At 43.0% G+C, this 19,436-nt stretch overlaps 1 protein-coding gene across 1 annotated transcript in view; it reads left to right on the top strand.

Annotated features, from left to right (window-relative positions):
* SRBD1 (S1 RNA binding domain 1) overlaps positions 1-19,436 on the top strand; it is a 173,608-nt gene that overhangs the window by 37,291 nt on the left and 116,881 nt on the right.

Genomic DNA, 19,436 nt, shown 5'->3' with positions numbered 1-19,436 from the left:
AGGCAAAACCTCAAAACAAACAAAGAGAATTTAAACATCATCATCATCATCATCGTTAGTCTCCAGAGGGCCTGTAGAAACAAACTGAAGGGAACAGTTCGTTGATAGTCCCAATAATTATGGTCATGGTACAGCACAGGAACGGGGAACACTTTACAGCTGGGTGAGGCCAGGGGCAAAACTGATTGGAGCAATGAATGCAAATGTTCACCATTGTACCATAGGCAAATTTCTACAACACTCACCAACTAGCAAAAGTTTGGGAACGCAGATGTAGACCTGGTTGTCTTCATAAAGGTAAGGTAAAGGTAAAGGACCCCTGGACGGTTAAGTCCAGTCCAAGGCGACTATGGGGTTGCAGCTCTCATCTCGCTTACAGGCCGAGGGAGCCAGCGTTTGTCCACAGACAGCTCTCTGGGTCATGTGGCTAGAATGACTACACTGCTTCTGGTGCAAAGGGACACATGTGACAGAAACCAGAGCGCACAGAAACACCCTTTACCTTCCATAGTGGTACCTATTTATCTACTTGCACTGGTGTGCTTTCGAACTGCTAGGTTGGCAGGAGCTGGGACAGAGCAACGGGAGCTCACCCCATAGCGTTGATTCACACCGCCGACCTTCTGATCGGCAAGCCCAAGAAGCTCAGTGGTTTAGATCACAGCGCCACCCGCATCCCATAGTTCCTGACTGGACTGGGCAATGCACCACAAATTATGATTTTCCCAAATATTTTTATTGATTTTATATGCATACAAACCATAAATACAAAAATTGTTTACAAAAACTATACATTGAATTATGATTTTCTAGGTGACATGTTTTTGTCGTCATCCACCTGTCTGGGGAGGCAATGGAGGAGTGCACCTTTGGGGTTGAAGTGAAACTTTTGGGAGATTGTAGCGCCTGCTGTGGCTATAGAGACCTATAATGGAGAGACATGATTTGTTGCAGCTGGGGCAGAGGAAGGTGTGCCACTGCAGATGTACCACAGTCTATCTTAATAACAGAATAATAGAAAGTGGAGTGCTTCAGGCTGAAATCTTCTGTGTGTTTACTTAGATAAATCCCACTGAGGTCAATTGGCCAACAGTGAAATCCTAACCATGTCCTGTAAGTGCCATTGAGCCCAACTGGGTAAATGGAGTTAAGATGGAAACTGTCTCTTGAATGGAATTAGATCATTAGAAGCTGCCTTATTGTCAGCCCATCTAGCTCAGTAGTGTCTGCACTGACTGGCAGCGGATCTCCAAATTTTCAGACATGGAACATTCCCAGTTCTACCTGTAGATACCAAGGATTGAAGCTGGGGCCCTCTGCATGGAAAACAGGTGCCCTTCCACTGAGCCACGGCCCTTCCCTAATTCTAGCTTATCTCACTGAAATATGTGGGAAGACTCTGAAAATGTTTATGTTGAAATGGAATGGATTGGATTTTGATGGACCAAGTCTGCAATCCTTTACACATTTACTTTGAGAGAATGTCCCATGAAACTCAGTGGACTTTCTTCTGCATTGATATAAATAGGATTGTGTCCTTAGTGCATCTTTAAGCACCCTTGACCGCTGGCTGATGAAAACAGCATCGTCAAGTGAAGAATACGTACAGATTTTCCGCATTTGTCGCTTGTCTTCTCTGAAATTTGCCTGTATTGTTAGTTTTTGAGCCATGTGCTTATTCATTCACTTTGGGCAAGCACTTCTCCCTGTTCCAGCTTTTGAGAAACTGGTAGTATTTGCAGCCACCGGTCATCTGGGAGCATTTAACTATGCCGAAAGAGATTAAGCAAAGTCCACTGAGCGTCTAATTTCCAGTGCATTCTACTCCATTGCTTAAGCAACTTAAATATCAGTATTAAACGCTTTGGTCTTTTCTAATGGAATCACTTCCTAGCTTTGAAGTGGGCCCCTTACTGGCGAAAGTTTTAGTTTACGGTTCTCGTTCTTTTGTATTTTATATGTGTCTGTGCAAACCTTTACATGCCCCTTTCGACTTCAATGTGTGTTACATTTCCAAATATCTGCATTAGTCTCTCCGGACTTTGCCACTTTCAAGTCCTCTTGCCCTCCTCTGTTTCTAATGTTTCACCCAGCCTAATTACATTTACTTTTCTGCTTCACAGCACTCTCAGTTTGAAGGGTGATTTAACGTTTGGGGTTTGCATTATGATAATTATATTTCAAGACCATGGTGTTGGGGGGTGGGGGAGATTAAGATGTATTTGCTCCGGTTGCAGATAAAAAAGGGTTCAGATCCACTTGTAAAACTTGATTGGTTAACAGCCCATAGTCTTTATTATTATATTGGCTGCTCATGCAGCATTAATTCTCAATTCATCAGGGTACCCAGGGTGCTGTAACTCTAGAGGTGACCTTGGGACTTGATTTACCTCCGCTCGGTTTTCTTTGTTAATGTGCCATGAAAGAAGTACATGAAAGATAGCCAACTTCAAAGCACCTTTTAAAGGAAAATGGCTGATACAAATCCCCGGGCTTTTAATAATGCCTGTCAAATGTTTCAGCTGTCTTGCTTCCCTTTACAAGCTTTTGCTTGCTGCAGTAAATCAGTTTGTTTCAAGTTGGGATGGGGGCTGTTAGAGAACAACAGGATTATTTTTATTTTGTTTTATTTTGCTTTTTCTTGACTTCGCCAATTATTGCAATCACTTACTAGCAGCACAATCCTGATGCATGCCTACTCGGAAGTAAATCCCAATGAATTCAGTGGGACTTACTCCCAAGTAAAGTGGCACATTAACAAGTAAGTGTTTGGGATTGCAGCTTAATTGTTTTCTTAGTTGCCTTCCTCTAGAAAAGTTGACTTTCAAAAGTTCCAGGTAAACAAGTACTTCTTGATTTTTGTTAATAATAATAATAATAATCTTAAAACTAGTAAAATTATAAAATTTGTTTTGATTAACATAGCATTTAAATAGATAATCTCATCAGCCAGTAGTTGAGAGTTCTTAGAAGATTTTTTTTTTAAATTGTAAAACATTAAAGCCCATCTTTCTCAAGTGAAAGATGAAAATTTCTTACAAGAAGAAGTAGGTTTTCACCTGGCAGGGATGAGAAGATCAATTCCCCAGGAGGCATCTTCAACTAGATCTGGTGGGTTTATTGGTTTGTTTGTTTATTATTAAAAATATACACCACAAAGTGCAGCTTACCGTACATAAAACAATAAAAAGACTGTGATAACATTCACTTTGTTGTTGTTGTTGTTGTTCAGTCGTTCAGTCATGTCCGACTCTTCGTGACCCCATGGACCAGAGCACGCCAGGCACCCCTATCTTTCACTGCCTCCCGCAGTTTGGCCAAACTCATGTTAGTAGCTTCGAGAACACTGTCCAACCATCTCATCCTCTGTCGTCCCCTTCTCCTTGTGCCCTCCATCTTTCCCAACATCAGGGTCTTTTCTAGGGAGTCTTCTCTTCTCATGAGGTGGCCAAAGTACTGGAGCCTCAACTTCAGGATCTGTCCTTCTAGTGAGCACTCAGGGCTGATTTCTTTAAGAATGGATAGGTTTGATCTTCTTGCAGTCCATGGGACTCTCAAGAGTCTCCTCCAGCACCATAATTCAAAAGCATCAATTCTTTGGCGATCAGCCTTCTTTATGGTCCAGCTCTCACTTCCGTACATTACTACTCGAAAAACCATAGCTTTAACTATACGGACCTTTGTCAGCAAGGTGATGTCTCTGCTTTTTAAGATGCTGTCTAGGTTTGTCATTGCTTTCCTCCCAAGAAGCAGTCGTCTTCTAATTTCGTGAGTGCTGTCACCATCTGCAGTGATCATGGAGCCCAAGAAAGTAAAATCGCTCACTGCCTCCATTTCTTCCCCTTCTGTTTGGCAGGAGGTGATGGGACCAGTGGCCATGATCTTAGTTTTTTTGATGTTGAGCTTCAGACCATATTTTGTGCTCTCCTCTTTCAGGCTCATTAAAAGGTTCTTTAATTCCTTCTCACTTTCTGCCATCTAGGTTCCCCAAAAACAAGATAACACAAAACTATATATTGCAGATGAAACTTCACAGTGTACAAAACACTGTTAAAAGGCAGGGCCCAGGAGAGCTTAAAAAAGCATATATACATTTGAAAGAGGTGGTCAAAAGTAATTCCTGTCTCCGCCTCTTGATTTACTCAAGGGAGTTCATTCAGAAGGCTGGGTGCTGTCACCGAGATGGCCCCCTCCCGCCTTGTCATCAAGTGACAACCTGTTGATAGTGGAACAACCAGCAGAGTTTCTCCAAAAGATCGTACAGACTGGCTTGACCTATTCCAGGGGTGGGGTGGAGAGTTGTCTGAATGCCAACAGCTAAACCTTGGCTTGGTAGCTAATAGGCTGCTAGTGCAGATATTTCAGCACCGATGTCATATACGCAAAGCAGTATCTCACCATGTAGAGGAGATGGTGATTATAATTACGTGGGCACATTTCACACTGACTTCAAGCTTGGTTTTGGTACTGCGACAGCCCTGGTTGATGATGTGTATCAGTGGAGTAGAGTCCTGCTGGCCCCCTTTGATCTCTCAGCTGCTTTTGATACTATTGACCTTGGTATTCTCACTGGTTTGGGAGCTGGAGGTATGGTGTTGCGGTGGTTCCACACCTACCTTCAGGGCAGTTTCCAAAGTGGTTCTGCTTCGCCCCTGTGTCGATGATGCTGTAGGATCTCACAGGCTTCTGTCCTCCATGGTATTTCATATCTTTATGAGGCTTGTGGGAGCAGTCATCAGGGGATTTGGAGCGCAGCATAGTCAAATGCAAACGAAGGTCCGTAATATTTATATTAGCTGAACCAAGTGAGGCTGAGCAGGTACTAGTCAGATACCTGGAGGCATGAATAGACTTGATGAGGGCCAGTAAGCTGAAATGGAGTCCCAACAAAGCAAAGGCACTTCTGATGGGTTGTTGTGCCTGGGAGTTGGGAGGGTATGGCCTGTTCTAGATTGAGTTCCCACAGGAGACAATGATGGCCACCAACCTAGAAGGCTTCAAAAGAGGATTAGACCAGTTCATGGAGGAGAGGGCTAGCAATGTTTCTGAATACCAGTTGGTGGAAACCACAGGAGGGATGGGTGCTGTTGTACTTGAATCCTCCTAGCTGGTTTCTCACAGGCATCTGGTTGGCCACTGTGAGAACACAATGCTGGACTAGATGGGTCATGGGCCTGATTCATTAGGGTGTTCTTGCACCCCTTTCCAGCTCTTAATGTTCATGAATGACTTGGGACTCCTCTGTCTTGCATAGCAAGCCTTTATATTAGATATTCTTAATGCAAATCCAGCATGTCAACTTTTGTAATCTAGGAGGCAAATCCTTGCCTAGTCCTCGTGGACCTTCTGACAAATTGCTGAGATCAGTTACAGTCCTACATACTGGCCTGCATTAAAAATGTGCTCTTACGGGTTTTGACATTTTAAAGGTTTGGAAATGAGATACTCCCAAATATTATTTACAGTCGGCGGAAAAAGGAAGTCCTGGAACCTACTAAACATTTTGTCAGGCAGGATTTTTAAACTGCTTCAATAAATGGAAGTGTGTGATACCACCTTCGTAACTGCCTTCCCCTGCCTTTACTTTTTCTAGCAATATATTATTACTTGAGGCCTTTAATTCAGAATGGAAAACAAAATGGATGGTTACCTATCTACCTATCATTGAACTGAGCCTCTCCACTATGAAACTAATATGTTTTGAATCTCAGGAACTCTTGTGGGATCTCAGGAGCCAAGCCAGTTTGAATAACTGGTTCAAAATAGCTCTCTCCCCCCAACATGTCGGTGTCTGTTCTTATTTCATTGTTTCTGAAATTATTCCTGCAGTTGACATGCAGTGCCCCCTCCAAACACAACCTTTTCCCTCTCTAGCCCAATTGAATTGTCTCATTTAATTAAATGCAATTAATTATTCGGCAAACAAATTAGTCAGCCTGCAAATCGGAAGCTATTTAGTACTTTTGGTTGGAATGCGCTAGAATTAGCATTTGATAAAATGTTGTTTGACATTTGAACCTGTTAAGAAGCGTTTTGGAGAAATGGTTTAGACGTGTGCCTTCGCTGGAACACTCTTGCCTCACTACTGTGTGGAAGAACTTTGGAAAAGAAATTTTGGGGAGACCAACGGTGCAGTTCCCTTGATGAGTCTACTCTGTATAATTTCACCCATGCAGTGCCAGAGCTGAAACATTATTAATATAGTAGTAGTAGTAATAACAACAATAACAGTAACAACAACAACTTTCCATACCACCCTTCACCTGAAGATCACAGGGCGGTTTACAATGTAAAATATATCTTGCTACGCTTTCCTCTTCAGTCAGCAGTGGCAAGTTCAATCAATTTGGGTGTTTCATTATTTCAAACAATTGTTTATAGATTGGGTAGGACTGGGCAATATATTGTCCAAAACTGGTTTGAAGTCCATATCATGATATTGGTTTCATAATTTTTGATCTGGCAATATATCACAAATCATGATGTGTGTGTGTGTGTGTGTGTGTGTGTGTGTATGCGCTATGCAAAAATCACAACGTGAGAAAAAACAGCCAATGTTTCTCTTGATTCCTGCAACCATGCTATAAGGGGGCAGGGAAGGGAAATGGTAGTAGTGAGATGGATTGGAGTGACTGGGAATGCGTGAAGGGATCAAGAACATAGAGCAAGCTGTCTTGGCAGGCTTAAACAGGTCACTCCCCTCACCTTGGGGGGAAGGGTTACCAAACTCTTTGTTCTCTCACTTCTACCATGTGAACTCTACCAGTAAGGAGGTCCAAATTGGATGTTCCAAGCTTAGACTACATGGCTTAATAATTTAGAAACATTTACCATTTTGGAACCCAAGTTATACTGCCTGTGTTTGCTTGCTGCTGTATGAAAAAAACCCACATGAATCTGACCTTTGAAGAGTTTGTAAGTACTGTAAGTTTGTAAGTACTGTAAAGTACTGTAAAGCATTTTTAACTTACCAGCAGTATGCTTTCTTTCTATGTTAAGGGAAGAGGGGAAATTTGGAAGCAACTTAGAAGGGGGTATTTTAAAGGTCTAATACACTACCTCACTGAGCAAAAACCGTAACCCTTCCATTTTATCTAGGTGGCTTAGGGTATGCATCTCTTTGGCCTACTACTCCCTGAATCTACCACACCCTGAAAATTTGACAGCCCTTTCTACCAGGGCAGCAGCAAACTCTGCTGCATTCTGCACTAACGCCACCCCAGCTGACACTTGTAGGGCAGCCACACTGGGCATCTCCCAGCACATTTACGAGGCATTACAAGATGGGCATTTATGCCTCTGCTGAAGCCACCTTTGGCTGCAGGGTCCTACAACAGCCACCAGTGGACTCAAGGCTGCCATTTAAAATTTCCTACAGTGCTGCTACAATGATGATACGATGGGCACTCCAGGGCATTGTGGGAAAATTTAAATGATGTATGGCCCATGACTGGCACCAGCAATGGTGTTGAATGGGGTGCTAAGCTCTCTTGGTTGCCTGAAGATACTATGTGCTTCCATTGGCCTTTATTTAGGCCTTTTCTTCCCATGCTATATCCTTTATCTAATTCATTTCCAATGCTGCTAATTCCCCACACAGATTTAATAGCAGATTGGGGGGGGGCAATTTAGATTGGGGAAGTGGCATAAGAAGAAGGGTTAAGCACCACTTTCCCCGGTACCATCTTCAAAGCAGCTGTGTGTGGCTGCTAGTTGGTAAAATGAAAATCCACAGAAATCCTAATTGTGGATTTCCTGTGTCCTGTCACATTTCACCCTGATCTGGCCGAATATCTTCCCAGGAGATTTCTGCCTAGGTCCTGTGTTTGTCATTTCCTAAGCTGCGTTAAAACAATGTCTGAAGATCTATAGTGATTAGATGTATGATGTCACTGGAACACCCTGGGCTGATTTAACACTGCTTTAATGGGAAGTAAGTGTGATCTCTGAAAGCAGGGTTGTATCTCTGCTCTTCTGTCTTGGAGGGAGTGGAGCAACTGGGTGGTGATCAGACGTCCCAATATTTGGAGCCGGTTTGGATTCAGATCGGCATTTGTGATGACAGATGCCGAGCAGATGTGTTCGATAACTGGCACAAGCGATCTTTAGGACTCTGACGATGAGAGCAATGAAGAGAAGACACATAAAGGGGCCTGAAGGGAGACGACTGCATGATTTCAGAGTGTTTCACGGTATCCATTCATGTTGCTATGTGGCTATCAGTATAATTTTTCTTGACTATAGGTCTTTAGGGCTGATGAGAAACACTCCAGGAATTGTTTTGAAAAATACATTTTTATATATAATATTTTGCTGGGTGGCTTGGCTCTCTTGTGCTCCTTCCACTCCGAATGGTAGTTTTGCATATCTTTCTCTCTCTCTTTTTCTTTAGCTTCACAATGATACATTCTAGCCGAACATGCAATTTTGTTTTTGAGTCTGCTTTTCTTTTTGTTGTTCTGCTGGACGTTAAATGTATTGACTGGATCTGCCCAGTCCCATTACTGCCTCCCAGCAAACAGCAATATTCTTTATGACAGATAGGGCAGGATTTTTAAAAAACCATGCAGTCTGTTATTGGCATACAAATACCGTAAGCGATAGAAGCTCTGTTTGGATCATTCTGTTGGCATCTGATCAGCAAAGACAAATAAGGGATGCAAAATCAGATTTGTTTATTTTTCTTCATTAAAAAAACTTTATAGCCTGCTCCCCGCCCCCGACACACACACACACACACACACACACTGCCCAAAGTGGCTTCCAATGATAAGAAACAAAAGCAGGAATAATCTAACAATTAAAGAACAAACTAGCAAAACTAGACATTGAAACAGGAGCTGAAACACCAAGGAGTAATGCTAACTATTGATACACTAAACAGCCACAGAATCAAAAGCTTGTTTAAAAAGGAAGGTTTACAGAGTGTTAGCACACAAAAAGTCCTCTCACCTGTTGCTTGTAATCCAACAACAAAGCTCGGCTTCAAATTGTAGGTTTCTGCCCAAAACAAGCTATAGTTAAGTCGCTGGGCAGAGTTTTCATGTAAGCAAAGCTATGGTTTAATCATCCACGGGTTAGTGTTATGTGCAAACCAGGCCAATATATGTAAATTTTGTCAAAGTGGAAGTAGTTGTCAAAGAGGTTGATCCATGAATTTGATGGTGTAAATCCCAACTAACTTGTACCCTTCTCTGACTTATATGGAATAACATACAAGAGTAACCAATGTTAATGAAATAAAGATTAATACTGGAAAAAATAGCCATGTATTCTGCCATATTTCCCATCCCTCGCCTTCTACTCCTGGCCAAGAGTTTTGTTTCACACACCCTGAGCCTTCTGATCATATTTACTTGGAATTTATTTCTATCCATTTCAATGGTGACTTAATTTCCAAGTGAATATGCATACGATTACAGCCCAAGTCTCTCAGAGTATCAACTTCCTCTCTGAGTATCCGGACATCTTGAAGTTGGTATTCTTTTAATTAAAATAAAATGACGGAAGCATTTGATGAAAAGCAAAACAACCTTATTTTACCATCACAATGATCTCAAATTATGTGTCAGGCATCCTTGAAGAATAAGGAAGCCAAATTGGATCCCTGCTCTGATTTGTAAACATTGGTAGGGTTTGTGTGGGACCAGTGGTCTACTTTAGCCATGCCTGAGGGTTTGCATGCGCCCTCTGAGACTTTTTCTTTTACATTTTATTTTCTTTGGACAGATGGCCTCCGTGTCTTGCCACACACAGTTTTTAAATTTCCCCAGAGCTTCAAAAGTGCTTTGGTTTGCCATACCTGTTGGCAGGGTTGGGCCCTGCTGTTTGACTTACAAACCGGTTGGAAGCTCCACCGAGCAGGTGGAACCAGTTGTGCAGGACTTTGGGTTGTGACACGTGTTCTGGAATGGGAACAGTGTTATACCCACGACATCTTTCCAAAACCTGTACCCATGAGCATTAAAGAAAACTTGATAGCAGCTCCAGGTTCAATTCTTCTACCTTGGGACCATATATTAAGGATTATTGACTGTTTTCCTGCATGGGCCATTCCAAACATTACATGGCAAGCTAACTTGTCCAAGTTCTAGAAAAATGAAACTTGTGTTGCCAGTCAAGATAATGGTACAACCCAAGCAACACAATGGCGAAGATAATACAGACTATTATAACCTAGATGATGTGTACATTGTTTATCAATTTTATAAGACAAAGACAAATCCTGACACAATGCTACAGAAATTAACGAATTACCCCCTCTAAAATGAAATTATAAAGTCTGGTTTCACTAGATTTTTTCCAAGTGCTTGGTTCTGTTTTTGATTTTCTTGATGTTTGTAGATAAGTTCATGAGGATTCCAACAACGGGTGAGTTTGTCGTTGTTCACAACGACCGAGGGATGCTGATGAAAGATAGGGTGCTGGCATTCTGCACCTTTTTCGCCCTTGCAGTCTGACCAGTTCCAAGACTGCTACGCCCCCATAGGGGCCCGTTTATTGGGGCTCTTAGATATCACACTCCCTTGGCAATTTTGGGCTTCTTCAGTGATATATTCTTGTTGCTTATACTGTATTGATGATCTCTGATAATAATTCAAAACAAATCTTATTAGAATAAACCTAATAACTACCAAATATATAAATCCAAAATGCATATACATTGCACATGAAAACAGACTTATTCTTAAAGTTTATACAAATATACTTACATAACCTTGAAGATCTAAATACAGTGGTACCTTGGGTTAAGAACTTAATCCGTTCTGGAGGTCTATTCTTAACCTGAAACTGTTCTTAACCTGAGTTACCACTTTAGCTAATGGGGCCTCCTGCTGCTGCTGTGCTGCCGCCATGCGATTTCTGTTCTTATCCTGAAGCAAGGTTCTTAACCCAAGGTACTATTTCTGGGTTAGCGGAGTCTGTAACCTGAAGCATCTGTAACCCGAGGTACCACTATACTTGGCTTAAGCGTAATTTTTTTTGAACTGCTTAGCAAGGTCCCTTTCCAACATTTTATCAGGCAGCTGTTGTCAATCTAGACTCTTTAATGAGTGTAGAAAGATGCATGGGTTTTGCAACACATATTTGGTTCATTCTTACGTTACCTTTTAAGGTGCACACTTAATTGAACACCTTAAAAGCAGAGTATCTGAACAGGCTCTTCATCTGCAGAATCTCTGTGAGAATGCCATATTGTTACAGACTAGTTTGTCATTTATTTCCATTTGTGCCCCAGTTCTGCATATCAACTTCCTTGAAGTTTGTCTAGGGCAGAGATGTCTAAATTGTGTCCCTCATTTTGTTGCTGAACTACAACTCTGATTAGCCCAGCTAGGATGACCAGTCACCAGGAATGGTGGACATTGTTGTTCAGAAACGTCAGGAGGCCCATATGTTAGCCACCCCTGATTTATAGAAATAGATGATCTGACAAAATGTGGTTTGGTGTGATGTTTGGCCATTCTTACCTCTAGTGGCTGTTTGCTTGTGCTATGGAGATGGGAGTGACCTTGGGCAGCTGCGTGCTGACAGGACAGAAAACAAAAAACAGGCAAGTATGTCTACACCACGGCTTGCCTGTCATACATTTAGAAGCTCTAGTTGTGATTTGGCTTTTAAACTATGGTTATCACAAACTATGGGTTGGGATGATGCTTAGTAGAGCCTGAAAGCATAAATAAATTTTCTTTAGCTGGGTGATTAATTTGGAAGTGGAATATGGAAGTTCATGTTTATGGTGCTATTTTCAGTAAGGAAAGGTGAGCTTTGTGTCACAATAGCTTTATTACTTAAGACAGAAACTCTGTTCTCATGCTGTCAATAGAAAACAATGGGGGACAAATGCAGGTAACTGTCACCTTTTTAATCACAAGACCTGCCATTTCAGGACTTCACTTTCTGCCACTGACTTGGGATGTGTATTTCTGCTGGGGGATGGATTGCCAGCACCAGCTTTGTTCTGATAACAGCATCTGGCACTAGATTGATTTAACAGACTCTGAGGTTTGCTCTTTTCAGATATGCATTCTTACGGCAGCTACTGTGTAGTTCTGACATGACCACACGCTGCTGTTGTTTTTTCTGCCTCCTAGCACCACGTGTGAAGCTAAAGCTCTTTGACACCTGCCATTTGGACCCTTTTCTTACGGAAAAATGTCATCATTTTCCGACAAGATGAAGACAGATATCTGATCGTTCTTCTCTTTGCAGAGATGTGCTGAGGGCATGGTTCATAGATGAATGGATAAAGGATTCCAGTGTCACAATTGCACAGTTTGCTACGTTTGGTTTAGTAAGCCAGAGGAAGATGTAGTGCTTTGTATTGGGAGATCCTTTCCCAAATGAAACATAGGAGAGGTTTCATTTTATTGTGCTAAAATCGTCCTACTGTTCCACTGATTTTTCTGGGAACCAATTCATCGTGACCATAAAAGTGTGTGCCCTTAGAAGAAGCCAGGACTGGGGAAAGATGTTTTCATAATAATTGGAAAATAGTCAGAATTATGACATGGGGATGTATTCAATGAAGATACCTGGTTTGCACCATGGAATTTTCCTTCCACCTCCTTCCTGAAAATCTGTTTATGGGTGTGTTTGTTCAGGGAACCCCCAGGACAGATTGGAGGGCACGTGCGGAGGGGAAGCGAAAGCCCTTGTGTGAACAGGATAACTTGATTAGATGCAACCCCATGTATCTAAATTGCCCCATACAATTCCCATTGTGTGTTGGGGAAGTTGCCGCAGATCCTCCACGCCTCCACCCCTCAAGTCAATTATCTTCTGAAATGCTCCATCCAAAGTCTTTGCCCGAGTACCACACACAGCAGGCATAGAAGACAACTGCTTGGCAGTTGTTGTATAGTTGTTTTTGTCATATGAAGCAGCAACACCATTGTGTTGGGTATTTTTTTCTTCTTAAGATTTAGTGTCAGGAGTATAACGTATTCCTGGACACCGCAGAGTTAGACGCAGACTTTTCTGGAAGCTTCCGGCTGTTGTGAAATTGAAATCTCTAACATTTTTTTTGTCTAGAATGGCAGGCTGGGCAACTTAATAATATATAATAATAATAAATTTTTATTTATACCCCGCCCTTCCCCGCGAAACCGGGCTCAGGGCGGCTAACACCAATAAAATCACAACAAAAACATAAAACAGTTCATTAAAATACAGATTAAAATACAATTTAAAACTAAATCTAAACTTCAGCCTCATTTTTAAGTAGCCCACCAATCACCCCAAAAGAACGAAACATCAGGGTTAAACTGAAACCAACCCAAAGGCTAGGTGGAACAGCTCCGTCTTGCAGGCCCTGCGGAAAGATGCCAAATCCCGCAGGGCCCTGGTCTCTTGTGCCAGACTGTTCCACCAAGTCGGGGCCAGTACTGAGAAGGCCCTGGCCCTAGTTGAAGCCAACCTAGCAACTTAGCATCTTTGCCGAAGGACAGAGATAAATACAGAACCTTAAAAACGATCCCAATTCTTGTTTTAGGGAACGATTCCAAGCACAGGAAGCTGGCATATATTACGCTGACTTAAGTTAAGGTGGCATAAAGCACACCATATCCGGAGTCAGCCAGGGCAGATAGGAGAGGCGAGGCAAGACATGCCTGCCGCGATAGACAACTCCAGAGCGTCTCTCCTGCAATAATCCCCAACACTCCTTGGTTGCTTTGGGAAGCAACAAGTCCAGCCCCCTTAAGGACCTGCAAACGAGCAGGCGCCGATGAGTTCCTCGAGACCACAGTGCCAAGCAAAGTGAGTAAGGGGTGTCTAGGAACGTGGCTCCCCTCTGTCGGGCAGCAGGCCACAGCGGATTCTCTGTACTGACTTGGACACCGCTCTCACAATACATCTGGCCGGGGAACAAGGACATGGGCCTTGGGGGAGGAGGAGGAGTTCCGTGGGGATGGCAGTTGCCTGTCTTATCTGTGCAGGCACATCTCCCTGGAGCCATGCCTAGGCAGGGAGCTGTTCATTGCTACAGTGCTGGGGCTGACAGTGAGATCAGGGTGGCTGTGGTGGACAGTGAGGTGTTGTTGGGGCTTCTCCTCCCCACCCCTTGGACAGAGCTTGTTTTCTGTTTCCTAGCTGCTTCTGTTGCTGACTGTCCAGAGTGCAGTTGGCAGTGTTGCTGCTCCATTCCTGTTGGGGAGAGAAGCTTGGGTGTTGCCATAGAGGCCTCATTTGCCACCACCTCCCCTATTTCTGGGGTGCAGCCTCTGCTTAGCAATTGCCCAACCTGACCGCTGTGTGTGGAATGTGTTCCCTGACTGCAAAATGCCTTTCACCTTAAGGCCCCAGAAGAGCTACTGTAGATTAATCATGTCCTCGTATATCTTGATTGTGCCTTCTGTCTGCCTACTTGGAACTTCACATCTTCTTCCTCCTCCTTGAAACAGATTCTTTCCCGTGGCATTATTTTTTTTTTAATAGCAAGGCTTACATACCACTTAATCAAATAATTTTAACTAAAACAGCTCAGTTGGTTAGAACGTGGTGATGACAACAGCAAGCGTTGCAGGTTTGATTCTGCATATTCCTGCATTGCAGGAGGTCGGACTAGATCAGGGGTAGGCAACCTAAGGCAATTGGGCCAGATGAGGCCCAGTCGCCTTCCCAATCCGGCCCACGGATGGTCCGGGAATCAGCGTGTTTTTACATGAGTAGAATGTGTCCTTTTATTTAAAATGCATCTCTGCGTTATTTGTAGCTAAAGGGACTCCTGACCATTAGGTCCAGTCGCGGACGACTCTCAGGTTGCGGCGCTCATCTCGCTTTATTGGCCGAGGGAGCCAGCGTACAGCTTCCGGGTCGTTCATTTTCTCTCTCCAAAATATAGCCCAGCCCACCACATGGTCTGAGGGATAGTGGACCAGCCCATGGCTGAAAAAGGTTGCTGACCCCTCGACTAGATGTTCCTCAGAGTTCCTTCCAACTCTATGATTCTATGGAAAATAGTGATGAAAGAGACATTAAAAATAGTAGGCAAAGGTAGACTTCCGGCGGCGACGCAATCGCTGGGTGGTCGAGGGCTGCTTCGGGTCCGAGGCGCCCTGTCCATCCCGGGGGTTAGGAGCCCCGCCACCGCAAAGCGGGGCTCCGGTTGGGGTGCGGGAAGAGCGTCCCGCACCCTGGGCTCCCCGGCTGCGCCCACGGAGGCTCCGAACCCTTCCCTTGCCCCCCCTGTAAAGGGGGAGTGGGGGTGAAGGGACAACGGAGCCGGGCTTCGGGGATATGCCCCAACCGGGATGCAAATGCGGCGACAAAGCCCGCGGTGAGCGTCTAAGTTCTACCTTTGAAGAATGGAGCTAAAGGAACCCGGTGGTCGTGAGTAATTAATTTGATCAGAAACCGAGCTTTTGGAACGATCCGGGGGGAAGGAGAAAGGCAGCCTGCCTCCCTCCCTTCGAGTTAAAGAAGCTAACCAATTTGAGTGACTGCTGCCACAGAACTGGCTACAAAGTGCTTAAAATTGATACATGAGACTGGCAAACTTCTTTCTTGGGAAGTAAACTAGTGGAAAATATCTCCATTTAAAGTTGCGGTATTTGCGCTCCAGCTTAGGAAAATGGCGACGAACAGAGAGGCAGGAGTAGAAATTTGATACCCACTTCCTCCCCCTCTACCAGTATGCTGGGCTTCGTCCTTGAACTGGTATTGAACTCTGGACTAACGGACGAACAAAGGCTCATTGCTTTGAAGGTGGAACTGCTTTACAGAAAAGTCAAAGTCTTGTGTGGGGGTCTGAAATGGAACCAATTGCCCACAGAGGAGGCTTTTAAAACTTTTAACACTTTGGAAGAAAGTCTTGCCAAAGAGCTGAGAGGGTGGCTGGAAAGATGGAGAGAAATGAGTGAGCTACTTCGGAGAAGAAATTCGCTTTTTGGGGGTGGCAGTCCCAAGGCGACGGTAAGATTTGTTATATCCAGTCCCCGAGGTGTGAGCTCGGGGGCCAGGGACAGAGAATTATGGTTTCTACAAGAAGAAAAGGAATGCTACAAAGAACCGGAGAAGCTGAGAGATGACGAGATGGACACCCTGGAGCTCGTGGCAAGGAGAGTTTTGGACTGTGCCTGGATCTGTGGACGCTTGGAGAGGAAAGCTACAGGGAAGTTCAGTGCTGATGCCACCAGGAGAAGAATAATGGACAGAGGGGGTGTGGGGTGAAGCATTAAGTAAAATTTAAAGCAGCCTGTCATGGAATTTTGAAATCGGAGGGTGAATACTGTCAACAATATTTTGTTTTATTCTTTGTTTGAATATGAAAGGAGATATTTTGAGTTTTTATGTTATTAGCAGCAGTTTAAAGGATAGAAGAGATAGATTTGATACAAATGATCGGTGAAGATTTGTGAGGATACAGTATAAGTAAAGTTAATTTAAGTGGATCAAGTTTATGGATTAAGATGATTAAGATCAAGAGGTAGATTAAGACAAAAATTTGATAAGAACAAGAATAATTGAAGAAGAATTATGATGAGATATTACTACGATGATGCATTGTTAGTAAATTGTTGAATATATAATTGTGCGTAACTATATAATTGAGTTTGGTTTTCAGGAGAAATGGTTATAAAATAGATTAAGGATATGAATTCGAAGGTGAAAAGGCAGGGGAAGTCAATGGTCAAGATATGGAAATAGAATTTTTTTTTTTTTTTAAAGAAAGATGCAATAAGAAAACTTGACACTGTTTGTATTTGTTTTATCAGTGTATTTGTTTTGCATTTGTTTAATTGTAGGTGTGGGTGTGGGTATATGTTGTTATAAGAAAAAATGTCAATAAACTCTTATAAAAAAAAATAGTAGGCAAAACAAGGTTTGCAAAACGTAGATGAAATAATAATAATAATAGTAATTATTTATTAAACTACTAATCGCTTATCGCTCAAAGGGTCTCCAAGTGACATACTTGGAAAATGAATTAATTATACCGTAGAAGAAAATGGGCCATTATATAGCACATTTAATATTGCTTAAAATGCATTGGGGAAGAAAACACACACATTATGTAGCTGGGTGGGCTTGTCAAAAACAATGCCTAATATTGAAAGGCAGGGTGTTTCAGTGAATAGGTGTTGCCACGTTAAAATATAATTCCTTGCAAGTGTGGCATGAGCATTATGTGGCATTTTGAAAAGTGCCATTTTCGCAGATCAGGTGATCCTTAAAGTCCCAAGCTGTTAAGGAGTTTATGTACTAGTAGAAAAACATTGAATTTGACCATGTGAAATTTGGCAGCCAGTTCAAGGTCATTGAGCAAAGGTGTAACATGCCGGCAGAGTCTCTGTCTCGTCGGCAGTAATACTGCCACATTCTGTACTAACTTCAGTTTCTGGACCAAGCATTGGGGGCAGGGCTGGATGAATGAATAGCTGATTGGAAGCCCTTAAATATGACTCAGAAATATGTGCCTCTAATTCCATCTGCGGATATTGATGCTGCCGAGGCACTGTGTACACTCTCAAGTCTGCATCACTTTCTGTAGTCAGGGGAACCTGCCAACGCTTTCCAGCTGATAGCCTATCCCTGCATCGTGAGCCAAACATGCTGAACAGAACAAAATAAAATAAAAAAATTCCTTCCAGTAGCACCTTTGTTGTTGTTGTTCAGTCGTTCAGTCGTGTCCGACTCTTCGTGACCCCATGGACCAGAGCACGCCAGGCACGCCTATCCTTCACCGCCTCCCGCAGTTTGGCCAAACTCATGCTAGTAGCTTCAAGAATACTGTCCAACCATCTCATCCTTTGTCGTCCCCTTCTCCTTGTGCCCTCCATCTTTCCCAACATCAGTGTCTTTTCCAGGGAGTCTTCTCTTCTCATGAGGTGGTAGCACCTTAGAGACCAACTAAGTTTGTTCTTGGTATGAGCTTTCGTGTGCATGCACACTTCTTCAGATACACTGAAACGGAAGTCACCAGATGCTGAACAGAGTGTTTCAAAGACGCCCCCCCCCCCTTTGGTCAGGTTTACAGGCTAGTCATTGCTTAGAGCTTTATTAAACAACATGTGTTGTGGTCTGCAGTAGATGAATCTGATGGAGTGGGCTGCTCAATTTGGATTTCCATTGTCATGGCTCAATTCATGTGCCCGGGACATAAAGGGCTAAATCCACCTCACAATTAAGCTTGCTTAAGCCCGTTGAAATAAATGGTCTCAAGCACGCCTAATTCTGTGCTGGATTTAGGTCAAATAAATATTATTGCAAGTGGTGAAAGACATATTATTGCAGGAATAATACTGCAGAAGACGCATGCCATCGAGGGGAAGTGGCGGCCACGGTACTTGAAACTCCGCCGGGATGTAGTAGGAGCTTTAGCATAACAGCATTGGTATTTTATTCTACCTATATGCTAGTTTTCAGCTTACTAACTATTGTTTGTGCCCTTTCTTTTTAGCTCTGTTTTGCTGGACCATGTCTTAGCATAGATGAACAACCAATATGATTTTCACCAAATGAAGTTGTAGCTTAGAGAATATCAAAAGTGTATGTTTGATGGGGGAAAGGGGGAAAAACTGTATTATGTCGATGTATTCTCAATTTCTCAGGTTTCAGGGTACTGTGATTTCTCTCTCTCCCCGCACCCCCCCCCCCACTTACAAACATTGTTTTTCATGAACTTTCCCTGACTCCTTTAAATTTATTGAGAAGAGGGGTTTCAATAAGCTCTGTAGAACGTGAGAGAATGATTAAATATGTCAGTATTTGATACATGAGTTATTCCAAAAGATCCTAAGGTTAACAAAATAATAAAATTGGACGTAAACCCAACCTTCCTCGAATCGACTGTCAAATTACGACGCTTTTCTCCCACACAAGTGAAAATACGTGTATTTTTCCATGGCAGGGATTTACCAAGGATGATGGCACACGGCAAGGCTGACAATCCCCGTCTGAGATGCATGATTTTTGAGACATATGCCACCTCTCTTGACCCGTAGCTGGCCTCCAAATTCATCTCAGGTTTAGCTGCCAAATGGGGACCTGGTGTAAGTGAATGCATTGCCTCTAGGGTGCTTTCTCACTAGGGCTGGGTTTGGCTCTGGCACTGCGAACTGTCAATCCAACATTCTGCTAACTTAATTGGAGTTGAATTTATTTATTTATCTGAGCGCACATGTGGGCGCATACCAAAAAAAAAAAAAATCACGTTTGACTTTGTCAGGAAGAAATTGGCAAGAAATTGCCTTTGAGAAGCATTCGTGGTTTAGAATTATGCACAATTCAGCTGTTGCCATGGGCTGCTGACAATAGTTCAACTTATTCAGTTCTTAAGTCTATGATGTTTAGGTGCCGGCTGTGTTCTTATTGTGTTCTCTTTCTACCCAACTTGTTGGCCTAGCACTGATGCTTTGCTTGGCATGTTTTGAATCCTGATTGCACCTGGTGCATTTTATTGTAAGCACACTGTGTCGCTTCAGTTTATAGTG

This window comes from Lacerta agilis, chromosome 3, assembly GCF_009819535.1.
Source record: "Lacerta agilis isolate rLacAgi1 chromosome 3, rLacAgi1.pri, whole genome shotgun sequence".
In the NCBI taxonomy this organism is placed as follows: domain Eukaryota; kingdom Metazoa; phylum Chordata; class Lepidosauria; order Squamata; family Lacertidae; genus Lacerta; species Lacerta agilis.
Note: the sequence above shows the minus strand (reverse complement) of the source record. Positions and strands in the feature narration are given on the sequence as shown.